The sequence below is a fragment of the Schistocerca nitens genome, chromosome 2 (assembly GCF_023898315.1).
Source record: "Schistocerca nitens isolate TAMUIC-IGC-003100 chromosome 2, iqSchNite1.1, whole genome shotgun sequence".
NCBI lineage: Eukaryota > Metazoa > Arthropoda > Insecta > Orthoptera > Acrididae > Schistocerca > Schistocerca nitens.
Window position 1 is genome coordinate 313,771,908 of NC_064615.1, and position 25,047 is coordinate 313,796,954.

The window sequence follows — 25,047 nt, forward strand, 5'->3', positions numbered from 1 at the left end:
AATATGTTGAAGACTATTGCCCGGTAACCTGTAATTTTCTGCCGTGAAGGAAATTACGACATAAAAGGAACTTGGAAAGAGCTGTTGAACGGCTTGTCAATTGTCATTTATGGTAAGGAGAAATAATAAGATGCTAGGTAACTTAACATCTTTAGTTCACTGCAATAAAATGCTAGCGGGGATGGTTGCGCTCGTGTAATTTTCACGTGGGAGTTCTCCAGACGAAAAGATGCAGTTGTTAAGGTACAGGGTTAGAATTCTAGAGGATACGCTCGAATCCCAGACCAGGCACAGTGAATTAAGTTTTACATGGGTGTACTGCAGCATTTAAGTTGAAATAAAGGTTGTTCTTGCAATGGGACAAGGCCTTTTTCCTCCTCCGTCCTTATTTAGTCCGAGCGTATGTTCCATGTTTAAAGACTTCAACGTCAAGATAACGCTAAAAACCTTTTATTCCTGAGGCGCTGTAATGTGCCGGTAATACTCTTACTTATTTGTGCTGTCACACTGTAGCGAGACTGAATACTGTAAGATCCAAACCCACGAAAACTAAAAGTAAAATAAATTTATTCATAAAACCAGACAAAAATTCACTCGACACCTTCCTAAGAGACAATCTCCATTTCTTGCGAACCAACTATATAAGAGAGGTCCAGTTGTGGCTCAGATTCAAGGAAATAGACCGATACCGTATGAATCGATATCTCTGTTGTCCTCTACACATAAAATTTTGGAACGTTTGATTCAAAGACGTTTAGAACGGCACGTAAAATTTCGAATGTAATGATATGCACTGGCTGTAGAATACTTTTTATTAGAAGTCACATCCTGTCTCGTGTCATTTAAGGCGCATCATCATGTGATCTGTACAAATAAGGAAATATTCTTTTACAAGGAATCCTTGACAATGGTCTGATCGCTGAAAAGTATTATTATAGAGCTTTGCTTGAAGACTACTGACAAAGATTCTTTTTAACAAGTCATCCCCGACATGTTACTGCTTTAGAGCCACTTCCCATCATTCACGTCAAGTTGTAAACAAATAGCGCGGTGAAAGCGGCAGCCCATTTCTAAAATGTAGGGGATAGCTGAACATATAAAAATTAAAATCTAGTTAAAAAGTAAACGGGCCAGACAAAGCTGTAGACTGGTAATTCACTGAGACAATTTCAAAGTTGATCCCAGTAAACGAGAATAGTCTTAGCTCCCCACAAGCAGGAAGGCGACCGAGCGGCAGCAGGCAAGGCAGTACTGACTGCTATAGAATGGGGAAGGTGTATGCAAGTGACGTCAGACACGAGGAGCACAAAACCGTCGCTATAGAGGGTGGCTGTACACGTGCTAAACTACTTAAAAAATGTGTAAAAAATTGAATTCCATTTATAAAAATACTGAAAGTTGACAATTAATATCCAAGATATTAATAAAACTTGATGAGACCTAAGCGATAATTTACATTTCCTCTTTAACAAAAACAATTTATAAAAATACTGAAAATGTATAGTTAAAATGTAAAATTTTAACAAATCCCGATTGGTAGTACAACTGCAATGCCACATTAGCGGACAAACGATAAAGGCTAACCTGTGAAGCTAAAAACTTGTGACAATAAAATAGTGGGCTGTAGGAGTAAGGCCTATCTATTTAGACAGCCAAAATTGGCCAGAAGACCACTTTTGTCGCAGATCTGTCTGCGCATTGAAGGTAGAACCAGGATAGAGTAAACCAAATGTCGACTTATTCTAAAGTATGAAAGCTTTACGTTCGAAATGTAGTACCTGTATATTCCTTCGGATGTCGGTGATTAGGTGAACAGTTTCGCACAAATGTGCGCTTAATGCCGACTTTGATCTGGGGTCGGTGAAGCCAATCCGGTCATGACTTTTAAGAATCAGTATTCTATAGCCAGTGCGGATTAATTCATTCAAAACGTGGATATTTGGCTGCCGCAATTTAAAATAACACGCTCAAAGTATGTAGAGAATTTTGAACTACTATATAATATTCAGCTAGGTTTCTGACGTGGACAGGGTGCGTTAGATATGTTATGGTTATCGTGTCTGATAGTGGACATCCATTTGTGTTAATCAATGAATATTTAATAGCATTTTGTAAAGACTTGAGTCTTTCGTACGACAGTCGTGCTGCCTATTTTTGGTCAAAAACTGAGAAACTTGCAGGTATCACAAAGTTTCGTCTGGATCTTTTTTCCCCTCTTTCACGAAAGGCGATTAATAATGTTTTCGGGATGAGGGCCTTATAGTACTGCGGACGACCAGCACCTGGCTGGCAGAATGATTTCTCCAGTTGAAAAGGTGTTTCTACCTTGTTCTTTAACATGTATACCAGTGACCTCCGATGCATCTTCTTGTCAGCTAGAATTAACGTACTCCAGTATGTCAATGAACTGTGAATTTCTGCAACTGATGCTCACCTGGAGCCTGTTAAAGATAACTTGATAGATACAGTACATTATTTCAGACAATGGTTTCGGGAGAAGAGATATGCTATTACAATTAGTACGGTATACTCTTACGACAGAGGTTTCAATTGACTGAAGACATACGACTAGACGAGTTCCGGATTCCTTTCAAAGGATGTGCCAGACATCTTAGGCTTTGATATAGACAACCAACTTCAGTGGTTCCACTATACAACTCATATCGAAGGTAAGTGTGAAAAAGCTATGAATATACTTCAAGCCGCGATGGGAAGCACACAGAGTATGGATCCTGTAGCAGCTCTACACGAGTACTGTGCACAGCTGCGCACTCACCTTGGTTATGCCTGCGTGGTGTACGGCACAACCTCCAGGTAATTGCTGCAGATACTTCATAGGTATCAATCCAAAGCACTGGAGCCGGTCGCTGTGGCCGAGCGGTTCTAAGCGTTACAGTCCGGAACCGCGCTGCTGCTATGGTCGCAGGTTCGAATCCTGCTTCGGGCATGGATGTGTGTGATGTGCTTATGTTAGTTAGGTTTAAGTAGTTCTAAGTCTAGGGGACTGATGATCTCAGATGTTAAATCCCATAGTACTTAGAGCCATTTGAACCAAAGCACGGTGAGTAGGAACAGGAGGTCTTGGATACATTGCGACGAACACTCTATTAGTTGAATCAACTGAAGCATCCTACCCAGTACGTAGACAGTACCCCAGCAGAATATATATTCTGAAACACCTACAACGCTTGGGAGATGTGGTGACAAATAAATTTTGCGACTTTAGAGTGTGATGCTACACTGACCGTTACCTGATCCATACATCAACACCAACATTTGTGAAGGCATTTTCAACGCTTAGCAAGTACCAGAATATATTTCAAAGAAGGTGACTGCTACTTCGTTTGAGAAAGAGTACGAACATATCAAACAGGTATTAGATGTACGCATTAATCTGGGCTACTCGGAGAACCCAGTATTCTATAATAGAAATTCAGAAAGCTTTCTCGAAAAATGGCCAAGCACCACGTGTGTGTATACGGACAGGTCCAAGTACAAGGACTTCCTCGGTGAGTGCCAATGTAGACATTACAAAGAAAATGAGTGAACTATTTCACCTACCGATTTATTTATTTATTTAGCGTATGGCGCTACACACATGGTTTACACTTATTACATTACGAAATTATATGATAAAACACGCTATAAAATACATAAGTGAAGGATACACATTCAGATAAATATAATACATAAACACAATAAAAAGTAACATCACAGCAGATACACTCCTGGAAATTGAAATAAGAACACCGTGAATTCATTGTCCCAGGAAGGGGAAACTTTATTGACACATTCCTGGGGTCAGATACATCACATGATCACACTGACAGAACCACAGGCACATAGACACAGGCAACAGAGCATGCACAATGTCGGCACTAGTACAGTGTATATCCACCTTTCGCAGCAATGCAGGCTGCTATTCTCCCATGGAGACGATCGTAGAGATGCTGGATGTAGTCCTGTGGAACGGCTTGCCATGCCATTTCCACCTGGCGCCTCAGTTGGACCAGCGTTCGTGCTGGACGTGCAGACCGCGTGAGACGACGCTTCATCCAGTCCCAAACATGCTCAATGGGGGACAGATCCGGAGATCTTGCTGGCCAGGGTAGTTGACTTACACCTTCTAGAGCACGTTGGGTGGCACGGGATACATGCGGATGTGCATTGTCCTGTTGGAACAGCAAGTTCCCTTGCCGGTCTAGGAATGGTAGAACGATGGGTTCGATGACGGTTTGGATGTACCGTGCACTATTCAGTGTCCCCTCGACGATCACCAGTGGTGTACGGCCAGTGTAGGAGATCGCTCCCCACACCATGATGCCGGGTGTTGGCCCTGTGTGCGTCGGTCGTATGCAGTCCTGATTGTGGCGCTCACCTGCACAGCGCCAAACACGCATACGACCATCATTGGCACCAAGGCAGAAGCGACTCTCATCGCTGAAGACGACACGACTCCATTCGTCCCTCCATTCACGCCTGTCGCGACACCACTGGAGGCGGGCTGCACGATGTTGGGGCGTGAGCGGAAGACGGCCTAACGGTGTGCGGGACCGTAGCCCAGCTTCATGGAGACGGTTGCGAATGGTCCTCGCCGATACCCCAGGAGCAACAGTGTCCCTAATTTGCTGGGAAGTGGCGGTGCGGTCCCCTACGGCACTGCGTAGGATCCTACGGTCTTGGCGTGCATCCGTGCGTCGCTGCGGTCCGGTCCAGGTCGACGGGCACGTGCACCTTCCGCCGACCACTGGCGACAACATCGATGTACTGTGGAGACCTCACGCCCCACGTGTTGAGCAATTCGGCGGTACGTCCACCCGGCCTCCCGCATGCCCACTATACGTCCTCGCTCAAAGTCCGTCAACTGCACATACGGTTCACGTCCACGCTGTCGCGGCATGCTACCAGTGTTAAAAACTGCGATGGAGCTCCGTATGCCACGGCAAACTGGCTGACACTGACGGCGGCGGTGCACAAATGCTGCGCAGCTAGCGCCATTCGACGGCCAACACCGCGGTTCCTGGTGTGTCCGCTGTGCCGTGCGTGTGATCATTGCTCGTACAGCCCTCTCGCAGTGTCCGGAGCAAGTATGGTGGGTCTGACACACCGGTGTCAATGTGTTCTTTTTTCCATTTCCAGGAGTGTATTTTGCGTGTCACAAGTCTTCAAAATCTGACGTCCAAACTGGCGATACATTCGAGGCAGGGCGGTGTGGCGTTGAAGAAGTCAGCCCGGCTACCCTGGTAGGCTCTTAATTCACAGTCCTGGGCGATGTGCTGTATTGTTTGATTAGGTGCCCCACAGTCACAGCTAGGGCTGGGAAGCTTTCCCCACTTGTGTAGATTGTGTGCACATAGTCCATGTCCTGTTCGGATTCTGTTCAGGCTTTTCCATAGCTGTCGTGGAAGTTCAAAGACCTTAGGTTTCTTTGATGTACAGATAAGTTCACGGTTGTCAGGGGAGGCTCTATCACTCCAGCTCTCGTGCCATTTAGTATCCATGCTGAAGCTGGCAGCTGACAGTTGTTGGGCCAGTCTAAAGGGGGATTTCTGGAGCGGAGTCGTACTCCTTCCAAAGTTGGGACATCTTCATGGATTGGTAGTAGGGGCTTATTCATTGTTTTTGTGTATTCCATCATCAGAGCTTCCTGTCTTCGCGGGGATGGTGGAGCTATATGACTAAGTGTTGGAAGCCAATATAGTGGGGTAGTCTTTATGCATCCAGTTATGGTTCTCATAGCAGCGTTGAGCTGGGTGTCCACCTTATTTACATTCTTGCCGGTTAACCACGCTGGTGCACAGTACTCGGCTGCAGAGTACACTAAGGCGAGTGGAGAGGTTCGTAGTGTCTGCCACTGCTCCCCAGTTAGTGCTGCAGAGCCTCTGAATGAGGCTGTTCCGTGAGCTTGTTTTATTGGATACATTTTCCAGGTGTCTTTTAAAGGAAATGTCCTATCTAGAGTGACCCCCAGGTACTTTGGATGTGGTTCATATAGCAGTTGACTGTTATTCATATGAACCTTCAGCTCATATCCCGCCATTCTGTTGTTCAAATGAAAACAGCTGACTTCAGTCTTGGTGGGATTTGGTATTAGCCTCCATTTGGTGAAATACTAATGCATTTTGTTTAGGTCAGTTGTAAGGATGTTTTCAGTGTCTTCGAACTGCTTGCTTTGGATAGCTAGGGTCGTATCATCAGCATAGCTGAACTTCCTTGAGATGGTTTCACGCAGGTCAGAGATGTAAAGATTAAAGAGCATTGGTGCTAAAACTGATCCTTGAGGCAGTCCATTGTTCAGTTTCCTCTGTTTGCTTATGTCATTAGCCTGTATCACCTGGAAGTATCTAACCGAAAGCATCTTGTTGATAAGTCTCAGTGTCATACGCCAGGGGATTACTTTTATCAGTTTGTGTAGAAGTCCTTCCTTCCATAGAGTGTCATAGGTAGCTGTTAGGTCTATGAAAGCTACCGCAGTCTTTTTTTTTTAAACCTGCTTCAATATATGTCGTTAGACTTAGAATCTGGTCTGTGCAGCTCCTATTGGTTCTGAAACCTGCCTGCTCTGGTGGGACGACTTCTAGGATTCGTGGGCCCAGCCTGTTGTGGAGCAGCCGTTCCACAAGTTTGTAGCAGCAGCTGAGAAGAGTGATAGGGCGGTAACTTTCGGCTTTATCTGATGATTTGTTTGGTTTCAGCACAGCAATTATTTTAGTAATTTTATAAGCTTTTGGTAGGCAGCCCAATGTTAGTATGCATGAGTAAAACTTGGTCAGCCGTTTCTTCGTTTCCATCCCACATCGAGTCAGGAATTCAGGGTGCATTCCATCATAACCAGGCGCCTTACCCGTTCTAACATCACTGAGAGCAGCTTCTAGTTCTTCAATTATGAAGCTCCGAGAGCACTCAGTTTCTTGAGGTGTTGTTCGCTGTATGTTTCTGTATTCCCTTTTTACTTTTTGTGTGTGGTGTTTGTCTCGTGGTGCTCTAGATAGTTGTACAATTCGACTTACTATCTGGTCTGGTAGCACTGTACGAGCTACTTTGATTGGTGGTTTACTTCTCCCCAACTTCTTTAGTAAGCTCCAAGCTTTTCTGCTGGACTTCTTAAAATCCATTACAGCAGTTGTCTTAATCCATCTATTTCTTCGAGCCTCATCCAGTGTGTGTAGCAGTTCATCGGCTGTCTATATCACCATGTTTTACGTATGTTTCACAAAGTTTCTCACAATCTTTGTTCCATCCCGGAATGTATTCCTTGCGGTACCCACGTGGGATACACTTTTTTGCTGTTGCAATCACTGCACCTACAAATCTGTTGTAATTTTTAGGTGTTGCTGGGATCCATCTTATGACCTTGTCAAGTTCTTGGAAGAACAGTTCCCAGTTTGCCTTTGGTAAAGATCGGATCACCGGGATTTGTATGCCTATTTCATATATGACTGGACGATGTTGACTGCGTGGGAAATCTGGTAGGATCGTTCTGGTTATGCTAATTGGTTGGCCACTGTGATTCTGGGAGGAGAAACGTAGTTCTGGATATGAGTCTCTACCCCATGCTGCTGATCTGAAAGTTCCCTTATCCTCTGCATCGAATATGAGACTTAAGCTGTTTTCTTCCATCCAGTCTGTGAGTGCAACGCCATTCTGGTCACTGAAGTTGTATTTCCACATTTTATGGTGACTATTGAAATCTCTCAAGTACAGAGCTGGATGGGGGAGTGGGGGTAGTACCTCTGGAGGCCACTGGACGAGTGGAGGTTTGTAAACATTAGTTATTGAAACTTCTTCCACTTTTATAGTGACAGTGTGGATTCCACTGTCAATGCCAGAGTGCAATACTTGGGCATTTTCTATGTTGCTGCGGATATAAGTAGCACAGCCGTGTGACTGATGGTATGTCGCACCTAGTATCGCCTATCCTGGTATTCTGCCTCTTGCCTTAAGGTCGGCCAAACTAATTACATGAGTCTCTTGTATAGCAACAGCATCAATGTTCCTCTCACGGAAAATTCGAGACAGAGTTTCGCATTTGGATCTGCTTAGTCCTTCAATATTTAGTTGGAAAATACGGAGGCTAGGTCTGATATTTCTTGTCATGTAGCTCCTGCAAGAGCCATTATCTGACAGGCTTGCTTCCATGTGCGCAAGGCCAGGAGATCCTCTAGAGAAGATAAGTCTGGCACCAGCTATCGTTCTAGCTCATTTAGCATTACCCAGGGTAATGCTACCTACGGATTATGGCTCGGAGGAAAAATGACAGCAACGCCACACTAATGAATAATACATTTCGTGCAGCCACAGAACGTCGTGTTACGACTCAGACTGTGCGCAATAGGCTGCATGAAGCGCAACTTCACTCCCGACGTCCATGGCAAGGTCCATCTTTGCAACCACGACACCATGCAGCGCGGTGCAGATGGGCCCAACAACATGCCGAATGGACCGCTCAGGATTAGCACCAAGTTCTCTTCACCGTTAAGTATCGCATATGCCTTCAACCAGACAATCGTCGGAGACGTGTCTGGAGGCAACCCGGTCAGGCTGAACGCCTTAGAGACACTGTCCAGGGAGTGCAGCAAGATGGAGGTTCCCTGATGTTTTGGGGTGGCATTAAGTGGGGCCGACGTACGTCGCTGGTGGTCATGGAAGGCGCCGTAACGGCTGTACGATACGTGAATGCCATCCTCCGACCGATAGTGCAGCCATATCGGCAGCATATTGGCGAGCCATCCGTCTTCATGGACGACAATTTGCGCCCCCATCGGGCACATCTTGTGAATGACTTCCTTCAGGATAACGACATCGCTCGACTAGAGTGGCCAGCATGTTCTCCAGACGTGAACCCTATTGAGCATGCTTCGGATAGATTGAAAAGGGCTGTTTATGGACGACGTGACCCGCAAACCACTCTGAGAGATCTGCGCCGAGTCGCCGTTTAGGAGTGGGACAGTCTGGACCAACAGTGCCTTGATGAACTTGTGGATAGTATTTCACGACGAATACAGGCATGCATCAATGGAAGAGGGCGTCGTACTGGGTATTAGAGGTACCGGTGTGTATAACAATCTGGACCACCACCTCTAATGGTCTCGCTTTATGGTGGTACAACATGCAATGTGTGGTTCTCATGAGCAATAAAAAGGGTGGAAATGATGTTTATGTTGATATCTATTCCAATTTTCTGTACAGGTTCCGGAACTCTCGGAACCGAGATGATGCAAAACATTTTTTGATGTGTGTACATTAGGCGCACAAGACTCTTCCTGCTCTACAGACCATAATAATTTAAAATGTCGATTATTCCAAAATGATGTGGATGTGAGTGTTAGACATGACGGCTATAATTCCGAAAATGACGTCGATTAAACGCCAGATGGGAATATTACCAATGTCACAGACCTAATATGGGCAGATGCTACTGAGCCAAAGATATTTCCTACGTGCTTTTCCCCTGCTTTATCAAATGATGTTTTGGATATGTTGAACAATTGTTCATCAGAGGAACCATATTTCCATTTAATTGATAATGACGTACTTGAGTTTATTGTGGCTGAAAATAATCGATATGCAATACAAGAAATTGATTCTCAAAAGTCAGTCGCAATTCCAGACAAACGAAATGGCAAGAAACAAATATAGCAGAGATGAAACGTTTCTGTGGCATTAAATGTGGATGGACTTGGTAAAAATGGCAAATTTAGTTTGCTGTTGGAGCAAGTCGATGCTTTACTGTAACAAGGTTAGCTCCATTATGTCACGTAATCGGTTTGAAATACTCTTCAGATTATTTCATGCTTCTAATAATGAAAGCTGACTTGAAGGGGATAGACTCCACAAAGTCCAAACTCTCTTAGATCTGGTAGTACCAAAATTGAAGGACACGATTAGTCCTCAAGACGAAATTTATATTGATGAGACAATTGTACTGTTTAGAGGACGTCTGTCTTTTCGACAATATGTACACAACAAAATGCATAAGTACGGGGTAAAAGTCTTAAAACTTTGCCTTCCGTCTGACTATACATGGAACCTCAAAGACTATGCTGGTAAGGAAGCAACTACAGGTGTTTGCGTTCCAAAAAAAGTAGTTATGGAGTTACTAGACCCTTTGTTGCACAATGGGAGGACACTGTATTGTGACAATTGGTGTAGTAGTGTATCATTGGCTACAGAACTAACGAATACCTCTACCCACCTTGTTGAAACTCTTAGGAGTAACAGAAAAGGTAACCCACAAACTATAATATCTGCAAAACTGAAGAAAGGGCAAACAGTATGTTCACACAACAGTATAAAAATCTCCGTGATCAAATGTAAAGATAAATGGGATGTTTTGGTGATTTATACCAAACATAACAATGGTATGGTACCTGTAAAACGTAAAAATGCTGTAGCAGTTTTGAAACCCAAAGCAGTCGTGGACTACAATACCGCAATGTCATTTATTGCTGTATCCGATCAGATGAGCTTATACTCAACGACACTTCGGCTTACTGTTAAATGTTACAGAAAGATCATTTTTTAAATCCTTTTTGGAACATCTGTTGTAAATGCTCAAATGCTGACAACTTGGCAAATAAAGGATCCAAGTGTCGCACACAAATAATTCCTTTCAGGGAGCACTTTACTCTACTAATACTGAATGCCAAAGATCCACAACCACGAGAGGAACCAAAGCAAAGCAGTCGAAGAAGATGTTCAGGCTGTTATAAGGGCCTGCGAAGAACAGAAGGAAGAAAGGATGCTGCTAAGAAAGTGAAGAGGATGTGCCCTAACTGCAATAAATGTGACAGTTTTATGTGCAACGAGTGTTTTAGTGACATTCACAATGCTGTGTTGAAGAAGTAGAATATTATAAGATATTTATTCATGAACCTTATAGTCAGACCACGTAAAAGAAATTGTAAATAATATTATATGTAGCTAATACGAGGGCCGTTCAGAAAGTAACCTCCGGTTGATTTAAAAAAATACACCAAGTTAAATAAAAATATTTTAATATATACATCTTACAACTACATCTTTGCACTATTTTTCTACATAGTCTCCATAGCGATTGAGGCACCTATCGTATGTCTTCACAAGCTTTGAAATTCCTTCTGCATAAAAATCACCCGCTTGTGCCTGGATCCAGCCTGTGACCGCATCTTTGAGCTCTTCGTCGTCATCAAACCGCTGTGACCCGAGCCATTTCTTCAAATGCATGAAGAGGTGATAATCACTTGGCGCCAGGTCTGGGCTGTAAGGTGGATGGTTGATAACGTCCCACTTGAAGGACTCAAGAAGGGCCGTTGTTCTGCGAGCAGAGTGAGGACGAGCGTTATCGTGCAAAAAAACGATACCGGAAGTCCGCATACCACGGCGTTTGTTCTGTATAGCCCGTCGTAACTTTTTTATTGTTTCACAGTACACGTCTTGATTAATGGTCGTACCACGTTCCATGAATTCAACCAACAACACCCCTTTGGCATCCCAAAACACCGTTGCCATCAGTTTTCTGACAGAAAAATCTTGCGAGGCTTTTCTTGGTTTGGTAGGCGAATTTGAATGTGCCCACATCTTTGATTGTTCTTTTGTCTCAGGGTTCACGTACTTAATCCAGGTTTCGTCACCGATCACGATTCTGTTTAACAATGGTTCTCCTTCGTCCTCATAACGTGACAGAAAGTCTAATGCAGAGGCCATTCTTTGAGTTTTGTGGTGGTCAGTAAGAATTTTGGGCACCCATCGTGCACAGAACTTACGGTAACCCAATCTTGCTGTCACTATCTCGTACAAGAGAGTCTTAGAAATCTGTGGAAAACCAGTAGACAACTCCGACATTGAGAAACGTCGATTTTCACGAACTTTTGCATCAACTGTCTGAACGAGTTCGTCAGTCACCAATGATGGTCTACCACTCCTCTCTTCATCATGAACGTTTTCTCGTCCACTTTTAAATAAACGTACCCATTCACGGACAACTCTTTCACTCATAACTCTTGGTCCGTACACGGCACAAAGCTCACGATGAATAGCTGCTGCAGAATATCCTTTGGCTGTAAAAAACCTTATGACAGCACGCACTTCACATTTGGCGGGGTTTTCTATTGCAGCACACATTTCAAACTGCCACAAAAACTAAACTAGCGCAGGTACGACGTTCACTCGACCACGGCTTGATGCCGACTGACCTGTTGAGTGCGTGAACGCACAGATGGCGTCGCTACTCCCCCCACAACCCGCACTGTGACCAATCGGAGGTTACTTTCTGAACCGCCCTCGTATAATCAAATAAACTAAATGTTTCATTCATTTCTTGAAAAACGATTTTTATACCTATTGTGGTTTTAAATCATGTGAGTCACATGTGGCTCATGTGGCCACAGATTATAGTTGTGTTAAAATGTTGTTGTTGGGCCACGTGAACCATATATGGCTCACGCCTGTTATCAGTCCAAATCAGTGAAAAATTTACATTTTGTCATGTATTTAATGCTGCATGTTCAAAAGAAGACTTCTGATGCAAAAAATCAATTTGGCTTCAGAAGTAATATTCGTGATTACAATATGCCATAGCAACGCATAGTCCAAATTTCATTATGTTAGTCAATGTGCTAGGTACGATCCTCATGAGAGGTGGTTTGGCCCAGCCTTCCTCCGACCTTTGAACAGCTAAACCAATTGGAGGGGCTTCCCGATCCCGGTGCGACTTGTCACTTTTAATAGTAACGAATCATTGCCATAGGTAAAAGAAGCAATAAGTGAGAACAACCAATCACTAACATCGACTTGGGACAGAATCCCGAATCACAGGATTGTAATCTGGCACTTCCCCACTGAGCAACCGAGCTACAAGAAGCAAGTAATGGCTAGGTAGCTCACCGTAGAATGAGTGATGGAAGGGACGCTTCGAAAACACTTACTAGGAGAAGGGAAAAGATGGTACGACATGTATGAAGACACCAGAGAACAACTTCCATCGAACTAGAAGGGGCCATAGAGGGAAAAATAGTGCGGGAAGACAGAGTTGGGAATGCATGCAACAGATACTTAAGGATATATTTTTTATTCATCTGGATAATCAATTATTGTTTTTCACGTTTTACGCTCACAGATATTAATTATAGAGCATTTTACACTAGACGCATTATTTTTTATTTAGAAATCATCTTCTGTGGTTATTCTGGAAATACGGACACATGACATGATTGTACGTTTTGGTCCTTATAGATTAAAAGCAGTATTTCTTTTTAGAGTTGGCGTGCAATTTACTTACAGTATTTCTGCCTCTTGATTGCATATTCTGAAAAGCACTGAGTTTTTCCTTTCCCCTGAGGTCGGAAAAATCATGTTTGTGCATTCACTTTTGGGAGTTTTTCGCCTTTCTTGAAACCATTTTGTCTTACGCTGCATTGGCGTTATTTCCACAACTTTGTAGTACTTCTTAATAGAAATAGAACTGCAGTTTCATGTGATCCGGACTCTGCATAGTATTCATTTGTTTTCTGTAAAGTCTGTGTATACGTGTTTGTGTGTGTGTGTGTGTGTGTGTGTGTGTGTGTGTGTGTGTGTGTGTGTGTGTGTGTGTGTGTATGTGTTTGGGTTTGTGTGTGAATGAGATGAGGGGGGGGGGGTGGGAAGATTATAAACTGGTGGTATGTCTTATGTGTTCAACAAAGGTGTCAGTGGAAGAGAAAGGGGGTGGGGTGAGAGTAACTGGTCGAGATTTGTGGTGGGGGGTAGGATAGTGCTTACAGGGAAAGCAATTGGGGTAGATGATCCTGGTGGGTGGAAGATGGTCCTGGTGAATGAGAACTGACTGGGGGGACGGGGAATGGTAATGAGTTGGTCGAATATGTAGGGCTGTGGTCATTGTAGGTTAATACAGCAGGCACTGTAGCCCTACACGTCACCCACTCACTACCACAGACATCCCCTCCCCCCCCCCACCACCACCACCACCCACCGCCACAGTCAATCCCATTTACCACTGCTGCATCCTTCCAGTTGCCTTCCCTATAAGCACTATGCCACACCCCCACCCCCACCCCACCCCTCCCAAAAAGAAGTCGAACTTGAACCGTTACTCTCGGCCCCCCTCCACTCACATCTGTGCTGAACATATAAGCCATCATCACTAGTGAATACTTACTCACTTACACCCACATGTACACACACATACATACAGCCGGTCGCCCATACACACACACACACACACACACACACACACACACACACTCACACACAAACACACACTCACTCACACACATGCGCACACACACACACACACACACACACACACACACATAACCTCGAAAAAAATTGCAATTGGCAACGCTCACAAACCACACAGAAAACAAATAAAGAAACACTGTGCTCAGTACCGAACACATGTATCTCCAGTTCTACTTCCGTTGAGAGATTCTAAAATGTGAGGTGAAGTGGTTTCAAAAAAGATGAAAAACTTACAAGCGCGAATTTACGACCAAGTTTCTTTGGATTGTAGCCTTCGCTAACAAGGAATAGGCAGCGGTTTACAGAATATGTAAACGAGAGGCAGAAAAAACTGTAAGTAAATTGCACATCAATTTTACAAATAAATAATGTTCTTAATCTACAAATACCAAAATGTACAAATATTATGTATTCATATTTCCAGAATGGTCACAGAGAATGCTTTGTAAATAAAAGTGAAACGAATCTGGTGGGAACTACTTTTTAATTAATTGCAGTAAGCCTGAAACAGAAAAAGCAATAATAATTGAAATTAAGGACATTAGGTGAGCTGCTGCTCTGTGAGAGAAGAAGAAATTGGCAAAGGAGAGGAAATCTTGGCGGACCGCATCTTAGCAGACGGAAGACCGATGACACAGAAAAGTCTCTGCAACCCAATTTATAATGAATCACACACCACAGAGATACAGGAATGAGCAATATAAAGATGATGTCAATAATCATCGTGTGTTATGGGCACATCCAGTTGCTAACAGCATGGGCAACTTCTTTTATGTTCACAGAACTTATTCTCAAACAAAGCGACATGACATATCGTTTTTCTAACGGTAACAACTATTCGCGTTGAGCTACTAATTTTCGGAGAAGATGGACAAAAATCCACATCAGTTCGGAGGCCTCTGTCAACTGTAACCGTTTCAGTGGATGTTGTGAAAATATCCACTGAAACTAGGTAAAGAAATGAAAAATTAAGTTTATCTCCATCTTCTTTCATCCTGAATTATAAACGCTGCGTTTAAAATAGGCGCGTAAGCGTATGAAGGTGGCAAACAACCTTTGCCGCACACTGTTAACTGAACCTAACGTGGTTCTAGCTAACTCCATCATTCTTCGTCATAGGCAAAACATCGTAACGGATGTAGCCCCTTCCTGGAAATGCTTCACGTTATTTGTTAACGAGGAGTTATCCTTTTTCGTACAAGTAATGACGACAAGTGTTTGACGTCCACTTTGCTACAAGAATAATCCCAGCGCTATCTGGATGTAGTTTCGAAAAGTCACAGAAAACTTAGTTTAACTTACACGCATGTGGGATAATTTAAACTAATAAAATTTTCTTGAGCATCCAGTAGCGTCGAGTGGTTAAATATCCCACAAGCTTTCGGACGAATGCTGCTTGGACACTGTCAAGTGATTACTCACTACCTGACACTGGCCGAGAAGCATTCATCCGAATGTTCGTGGATATTTAACCTCTTAGAGTCGGTTAACGATCATAATCTCGTTGCTTCATAATTCAACCATAAATATTTTAAAAAATAAACTCTTTTTATATTTTATGCGTATGTCGTCATTTTTTATTTCTCCCTGTAGACTGTATCGCCTGGTTAATACAAGACGAATTGGACGACACATTTGGAAGAATGTCTGTCTGGCGTGCGGGTGGTTCATATACAAGACTAACCAAATCAATATGTCGAATCTAGTGGACTAGAAAAAAACTACAGCTCTCGATATTTGCTCAATATTTCTACCGTTCCACTCTCGAACAGCGCGGAAAATCGAACACCTAAATCGTTCCGTGTGCGCTCTGATTCCTGTTATTTTTTTACAATAGTGTTTTCTCCATATGTTGGGATGCGCCAACAAAATAGTGCCCCATTCTGAGGAGAAAGATGGTGATTGAAACATCGTGAGAAGGTTCTGTCACGTTGAAAATCCCCTTCGTTTTAATGACAGATACCCAAAAGCATGAGCTTATTTCAAATAGAAGTATGATTTAAATCCCTCCGTCCTTGCCTGGCTTCACTAAAGCCCAGGCCTCCCGGCAGAGGTTTCCTCGAGCAACACCATAGCCTTTTTTTTTGTCTCTTCTTTATTCGCCTTGCCTTATATTTCCTATACAAAATATCGCTGTCGAGTATGCCACTCACAAAACCAGAGCTGAATGCGAACGAAAACCACCTGGCTATATAGAGTTTCTTTGTTCGTCGGTTTCCGTCACATCTCTGGTTATTTGTCGCCATATTCTTCGGCTTGCTTTGTCGTTATGTTGTATGCCGTACCTACACCGCAAACGCCACAGCCGGAACAGAATCTGCGTCCAGCCGTCCAACTTTCTCCCGAGCTTTACTGCCTGTTACACGGTTCCATTTCTAGAGAGAACATAGATGTAAGAAGCGCTACCTATGAATAAGAAGTCAATACGGGAACTGGTACGCAATGGCTGCTTTCTCAAATAGCTTTGCTACTCGTTGCTCAGTGGGTCAGTCGTTATTAACCAGAAGAAATGAAAGTGGCATCTTCTCACTTTACCACGCTTTGGAGCGCTTTCCAACACGATTAAAATCACAAAGACGATGTCACCGTAATAACAGTGGTGTGGTCAGCGTAACCTAAGGGCACTTTGTTTTTTAAAAAAAGTTGGAGGTAAGTTTTAGTACAGCTCTGTCATTCTGACTTGTCAGACTCCGTCACTATAAAACCTAGAACTTTGTTATGCATCTCTCTTTTTGTTGGATCGAATTCGGTCTTTCTACTATTTTGTTTGAAATGTGAAGACTTTCGATTAACCTCTGTTTAAGCATTCAAGCGAAATAGTGCAAATTATAATTTTGGACAGATGTAACTAATATTTCCATTTCGCTCACGCGACACAAAATTATTGAGCCTTGTGCCGAAATCGTTCTTCCTACTTTTCTGCCAGTGAGAATCCTTCAATTTGCAGTGAAGTGAGTATTGTAAGGAAACTGTCTGAAAGATTAAAATTTTGCGATTAAGAAGTACTCGAGTTCGTAATGAGTAACGCGCTTGCTTACCTTAGTCGAGAACAGCAATGGCTGCGGAAGTAAAAGTTACTTGTTCGAATGGAAATTTTAGACTTCAAGATCACTCGATGATAGTAGCTGGAATGTAATTACAGCTGCTGTAGATATTTGTTCGGTAACGGAAACTATTGAGCAACGGGAGCTGGTCGGCTACTGGAGTATGGAAGTTCCATTATAGTGTATACGTCGCAGAAAAAGTGAAAACTTCAATATTGTACTCAACAACCATAGTGAAACTCTGCAGTGTCTGTGACTCGCATTATGATTAAAATGGCTCTGAGCACTACTTAACTTCTGAGGCCATCAGTCCCCCTAGAACGTAGAACTACGTAAACCTAACTAACCTAAGGACATCACACACATCAATGCCCGAGGTAGGATTCGAACCTGCGAGCGTAGCGGTCGCGCGGTTCCAGACTGTAGCGCCTAGAACCGCTCGGCCAACACGGCCGGCCTCGCATTATGGATGAGCGGTTGTCAGATCTCCATGTGACCAGTGAGATTTGAATTTCCACGTTTTACCGTTCGGGTAAATGAGAGAACAGTTTATTTGAGTTCGCCGCAGCCATTTTACTTTCAATCCCCTCTCTCTCTGTCTCGTCCCTGTTAGGAGTTATCGTCTAATGGTCTCGAAAAGAAGGTAAAGGTTTAACTTCCCGTCGACACTGACGTCATTAGAGATCGGACACGAGCTCAAGATGGGGAAGGATGTGAAAGGAAATCGACCTTCCCCTTTTGAATGTGGCACGCCGGTATTCGCCGTAAGTAGTTACGGTAAGCGCCGAAAAGTAAAGTCGGATCACATGAACCCTGTAAATCGCCCAAAACTGCACCTTCTGCTAGATCTATGATTTTCTCTTCAGCACTCCCCGCAAAGTGTCAGTGAAGCACACTGAACGAGTGTAGCAATGTTAAGTACTATTACAGTTTTAGGTTAGTAACCAAAATACCGACACTGTCAGAAGAATGGCGGAAAGGTATTTACAGGTAACGAAGTATATCGTAACAGTCTGTACGCATCAAATAAAATAGGCGTCCAACATAAAACCCCCTACCACAGAAAGGTAGTTGCTATATAGGTGGCGCACTTGAAACCTTGCAATTAAACTCAACACAGGGCAGTAGTTCACTAAAACACAAGTATGGCCACACATTAAATAATAATGAATAATTATTTATTAGAATAATGAAAACACAACCACTCATCTTTTCTTTGATGGTATGGTGTGACACTGAAGTAAAAGTAATGAACAGCTGTACAGTCTGGACTGCTGTCAGATAGTTTGTAGTTCAAACTAAAATAACGAGAAACTCTTCGGCACCCTGCATTAGCTGTTCAATGATAACTTGTTGATAGTGGCTGGGCTATAACTGTGGCAGCTGTACATAACTGTTCAACAACTGGAACCGTTCAGCAGCTTGAGCTGATGGGCAACTAGAGCTGGCAGGCATCTGTACCTGGCTGGCATCTGGAACTGGTCCGCAAGTGGAATTGGTTAGCAACTGGAGCTGATCAACAACTGTAGCTGACCAGCAATTGGGACTGGTTGGCGCCTAGAACGGTTGGCTACTAGATCTGGTCAGCTGCCTGAGATAGTCTGCAACTGGAGCCATTTGGCAACCACAGTTTGTCTCCAGCTGGAAGTAATTGGCAACTGAAGTTGATCGGCAGATGGAGCTTATTGACAACTGTAGCTGATCAGCACATGCTGCTTATGACTACCTGGTGCTGAGCAGCTGGAACCAGTCAGTAACTGGAACTGGTTGGCAACTGGAACTATTTGGCAACCACAGCTGTTTGGCAACTGGGACTGATCGGCAACTGGAGATGGTTGCCAACTGGAACTGGCCAGCAACTGGAGCTGGATGGCAAATAGAGCTGTCACCTGTGGCTGACTGGCAAGTAGGGCTGGATGGCAACTGTACTTGGTTGGCAACTGGACATGGTCGGCAGCTGGAACTGGCCAGCAGATGAAGCTGGTTGGCAAGTGGAGATGACTGGCACCTCCAGCTGGCTGGCAAGTGGAGCTGGACAGCAACTGGAGCTGTTCAGTTAACAGAGCTGGTTGGCAGCTGGAATTGGTTGGCAACTAGAGTCTGTTGGCAACCAGAGCTGGTTGGTAACTGTAACTGTTCAGCAACTAGAGCTGGCAAACAACTGGCACTATTTGGCTCCAGAAGCAGTTGGCAACTGTAGGTGGTCAGCACCTAGAACTGCTTGGCAACTGGATCTGGTCAGAAACTGCAACTAGACGGTAACTAGAGCTTGTCGGCAACTGGAGCTGATCAGTAACTGGAATGGGTTAGGATCTGGAGCTGGTCAGCAGCTGCGACTGGTCGGCTCAATTGGAACTGGTCAAATCCTGGAAGTTATTGGCGACTGGAGATTTTCCACAACTGTAGCTGTGTGGTAGCTGGTTCCTGGTCAGCAGCTGTAGCTGGTCCACAACTGGAGCTCGGCAGCAAATAGAGCTGGCTGGCAACTGGAACTCTTTGACAATTGGAGCTGGCTGACATCTGGCACTAGTTGGCACCTGTAGCGGTCAGCAACTGGAGGTGGTCAGCAACTGCAACTGGTCAGCACCTGGAGCTGGTCAGTAACTGGAGCCAGTCAGTAACTGGAGCTGGTGAGCAGCTGGAGCTGGTGGACAATTGGAGCTGTTGGCAACTGGAGCCTTCGGCAAGCGATGACTTGCGACAACTGGAGGCGCGGCCAAGTGAAGATGTGCCTCTTTTATCCACGAATGGTGGAACATCGTCCACCTGTGTTGTGAATGTAGGAATCAGTCCCTCGTGTCAGCGTCCTTTGCGGTAGCAGACATAACTATCGGCGGATGCAGAAGTCCTGTGGCAGAGGTAGAAGTTATTCACATGCTATGTTTACTCGGAAGTGACGGCAGTCTCAAGCGTAATAAGGTTCCTATTATGTGCACCACTTATTTTCAACTGATCTGGACAATGTGCGCTGGTGGCACCCCGTGGTGTTATAGGTGTGTACCGTATTCAGATAAAAGTAATTTTATTCAGATGATATTTTTAACCTAATGGTAACACACTTTAAAAGGGGAATCTGTCCATGTTGCCATTGAAAAATTTTTTCTGACTGAATAGCCGTCACCGGTTTTCTTATCTTTTTTGCCACGGAAGCAGAGCAGACTTTATTTAGCCGAATGTAAGAGTCTGTACTTTCCTCAAATGTAAATGTTGGGGTGAGCCGACTGAATCAGAGAGTTAAAAAGAGAATGAAGGCTTTTGTGCGTATTCGTAGTTCTGCTAATTGCGGGCGAGTCGTATGCCCCAATATAATGTGAGAAAAGTACATTTTCCTTATCTACATAGTCTTCTACAAAGCAGACAAAGAATACTGCAAGTAATGGAACTTCTGGCATGATGCTCCTTACTTCACAAAACTCATCTCTGACTTTTACATGCTTCAAGAACCGTAAGCTAAAGAGAATCGGTAGCGACGGGAAATCTCTTTTTCACATTCGTTTGCCTGTCGTTTTTATTACATTTGTTATCGATTTCCTGTCCCTTGTATTGTATCATGAGTCATTCCTAGACAAAAAATGACCACTTGTTACTGTAAAAATTTTAATATTATAGTTCATCTCGTCTGAGCATCTGCAACGTTGTTCACCAGTAGATCTGACTTTCCCATAATGTATAACATGAAGTTTATGTATAGAAGGAGTGTCAGACCCCTTTCAGTTCACCTTACTTTTATACTGTTCTCCACTTTCACTATCCTACATACCTAAAGCCACTTTTCAGTGATTGACTTTCTCGACACTAGGATCATCACTACTTCGTTTGTCTGTGTCTGCCCTAAGGTCACAACTCGTTTCTCTTTGGTCGATAAAGCGTTCTTTTTTTTTTTCTAACAGAAAGGCAAGTTGTGGAACTCGGGTACGGGGATTAAAGGAGCTTTGCTCGATATTTTGAGGATTTCGTGCCTGGGCACCTAAATATTGATGGCAAGTAGGCGATTTGAAGTGCTGTCCTCCCGAATAGTGTGTGTCAGTTCCGTCGGTACATGAACTCGACGACGAAGGGGGGCTAGCTCTACATCCTTTCCATCTATTAAAGGCCGTTAACGGGAATAAATATTCCCATAGCTCTTGACGCTTGGAAGGTTGTTTGTACAATCAGAATGCGAGCAGTGCTTCGCTGGTATCTTAGCGAGAAACGCTTTCCAGACTGGATGCTGTTAAATGTGGTACAGTGAACCCATTTTCTTGACAGCTAGCAGCAGACAGGGAATACACGGTGCGGCTGTGGCTAAGCTGTGCCTAACGTGCCACTCTGTGCTATTAGCCTCTATACTTTGCGTGGTCATTCTGCAATTGTACGAAATCCAGAGAACTGGTATGTGGTTTTATAAGTCACACAGTTTCTGAATTTCATTTAGGGATCGCAGCCACCATGTGCTCAAAATATAATTGCACGCACCTGTCTGGAAAAAGATGTTGAAGATTTGTGTACATTTTTTCCATATGTTCTGAAACTATACTGTGTATATTGATGTATTTGATTTCTTCTGTAATAAAGCTTGTTTCATTCAAGTTCTTGCCGTATACCTTATGCCATATGCCATATGAAACTCCAATTAATTTTTAAAGACGGAAAATCCTGACAAAGGACTGTATCATGCTTTGTAACATTTCCGAAACATCAGGAGCATAAGATTGTAAGATGTTTTGGTGACTGAAAACGTAGTTGGTGGATGGTAGGTATCGTGAATTACTTCCTTTTGTATGTGCACTATAAAGTTATTGATTCAATTTGTGACAGCTGCAGTACCCATTACTCTAATAAACGTTTTTTTCCGTGGTGGAAATGTTAACTGAAATATGCTTTCACACTAGAAGATATGGATTATAGACAGAAAGGGCAATAATTTTCTGTGATCAAATAGTTACTTGTTTTAAATCATAACTTCAAATTATAATAGGTGCCCTTTGTGTGTCCTTTTGTAGATGGGTAGTCATCTTGCAAAGTCTGGAGCAGATTATAAAATAATTCAACAAAAAGTTGTTTTAGCTACGTAGTTCCTTAAGTATTAATTTCATAAACTTACTATCATCCAACAGCTTCAGTGTACCGGGTTCTGAAGAATGTATAGTAGGATTTCAATCATGTAATATGGTGTCGCTGTTGCGCTTGCACGAAATGAGTATATATGCCTTGCATTGATGAAGGATGGACGTTTTTAATTATGGCGTTGTGGAGCTCAGAGCATCAAGCATCTGCGGCTGAGGCGTACTTGAAACACAATATATCTTCCGTCACAGTTCAGAGACTCTGTCGTTGACATCGATACTTGAAACTACATGATAAAGTCCCGGACCATCAGATCAGTGTACGGCGAGTGGAAAAATTCAGGACTACCGCATCTGGCGCAAACAACAAGAGTGCAAGGCGACAGAGGACACAGCAGAAAGCTGAGCGAGTGGCGAAGGCGAGTCAAGCACTCATTGGAAGTCATCACCGTGCTGCTGCCAGACATGTCTTGGCACCGTACAATGTTAGAACGTTCCCTACAGTGGGTGCATTTCCCTAAACTTAAACTCATTCAGATTGCAGATCGTACAGAAGCCAAACGAACACGTTAAAGTTGACCCACGAACCAGCGCTTGCGGTTCCTGGTACTTTTAGCAGTCAACCTTCAGATGCAGAAATTACATACTGAAATCAGATGAGCTCATTTTTATCTAGACTGAGGTGTAAATAAAATTACAAGTACTGGGCGCTATGTAACCCGGGTTATACTCGTCGGCTGCATGAGAAATCCTGGCACTGCGAACGTATGACTGTGTGGTTTGGTTTGGCTTTGTTTGATATCGTCAGTCCATTTTTTTTTCTTTAGAATATTCACGCGTGTGCAGTAGCTGTTACTAGCAATGGCAGTGTCGTAATGTTAAATATCTTCCTTCTTCCAAGGTTGAACAATGACATATGGTTCCAACAGGATAGAGCAACAGTTCGTACCGCCCGCCAGGCCATGAATGTCTTACGGCGTCGTTTTCCTGTTCGACTAGTTTCCAAATTTGGAGACATTTGTTAGACACCGATTTGTCTGCCTTTGCTTCTTCTTGTGGGATACTACAAGAGTTACGTGTACGCTATGTTGAGCGAGCCGCCAGGTTTTACCAAAGTCAGCGAAGCAATCTTTTGTGAAATGCAAAGTTTACTCTTATGTTACCATTAATATCCCTCTGCAATTTTTGATTGTCCACTTTTTTGTAAAACGTGAAGTACGCTGCTTCGTCTTCTTTCTTCTTCTTGCTCTGACCGTCCTTCTGAAAGGAGCTGTATCTTACGTATTTCTAATTTAATTGTGAATAATAATATCTTGGACGGCATTTTTGTTCTTATTCAGTAGCATTAAATTTGTGCTTGCTGTCCGCCCCCTTAGCTGAGAGGTCAACGATTCTGACTTCCGAGTGACGCGCGCAGGTTTGATTCCCGGGCTGGTCTGACAATTTCTCCGCTCGATGACTCTTCATCATCATCGACACACAAGCCGTCTAATGTTGTGTCACATGAAAAGAATTGCAACTCGGCGGCCGAACTTCCCCAGGTGGGGAATCCCGACCTTCAATGCCATAACGTCATTTGATTTCATTTTTTCCGTGCTTATTACTCATGATGCCACCTTTTGTATATTTTTCAGCTTGTTACATACGCCGAAAGTAGTCGGTTTGGTGAAGCAACTATTGTCCGCCATCGGCGCTCTATTGTTCACGTATTTCAACATCTGCAAGTCGAGCCTACAATCTAATGCCTTTAAGGACGTCCAATTAAATTTTTATCCTCATGCAAATCATTCCATTGCACTGAAACTTAACATTAACACGAATTTGTTTAACCTAGTTCCCCGCTTAACAACGATGAGTTCTGACACTGAACTACCCATCAGCATGGTAGAAAATGTATTCCATACCGTGGACTCAGGCAGGTACTAGGGGAGAATTTTTATTTAAAGATAAAGTAAGTCAATTTAAATTACATATTTTCATGAGCATTGATCATCCGATTGCTGTCGACTGTGTAATGGTGACACCCTTCGTTTTATTTTACTTTCACGCTTAAAACTTTAACAGCAAACGCAGCGAGCCAGAATTTTAGTTACACCGCCTCGCACTGTGGCTGAACTAAAAGAACCGGTATGTACAGCTGTGGAGGAGAGCCCATTGAACATGCTGAGTTGAGTAATGGAAGGTTTCGTTCGCCACCTGAAGGAATTCACAGAACGTGATGGTAATCACTTGTACAGAGTTATATGCAAAACGAACTAAGGGCACATATGATATGTAATAGCATATATTTTCCTTCCTTCGGTTTCAATGTTTGTTTCAGTAAACTTGGCAATTTGTTTTGAAGTTCTGTGATTCATGAATTCTCTTATTCACTCTGCCAGGCCCTGTATATTCGACCCGCTGGATGATTTAGGTCGTAATGTACGTTATCCTTGACTCGGAGCTTCTGTATTTGATAAACATAACACACATTTTGTTTCACTTATTTTAAATTGAAATAAAAATTTAATCTTGTGCTACATAAAATTTATATACACTGAAGCACCAAATAAACTGGAATTGGCATGGGTATTCACATACAGAGATACGTAAACAGGCAGGATACGGCGCTGCGGTCGGTAACGCCTATATAAGACAAAAAGTGTCTGGCGCAGTTGTTAGATCAGCTACTGCTGCGACAATGGCAGCTTACCAAGTTTAAGTGAGTTTGAACGTGGTGTTACAGGCGGCGCACGAGCGAC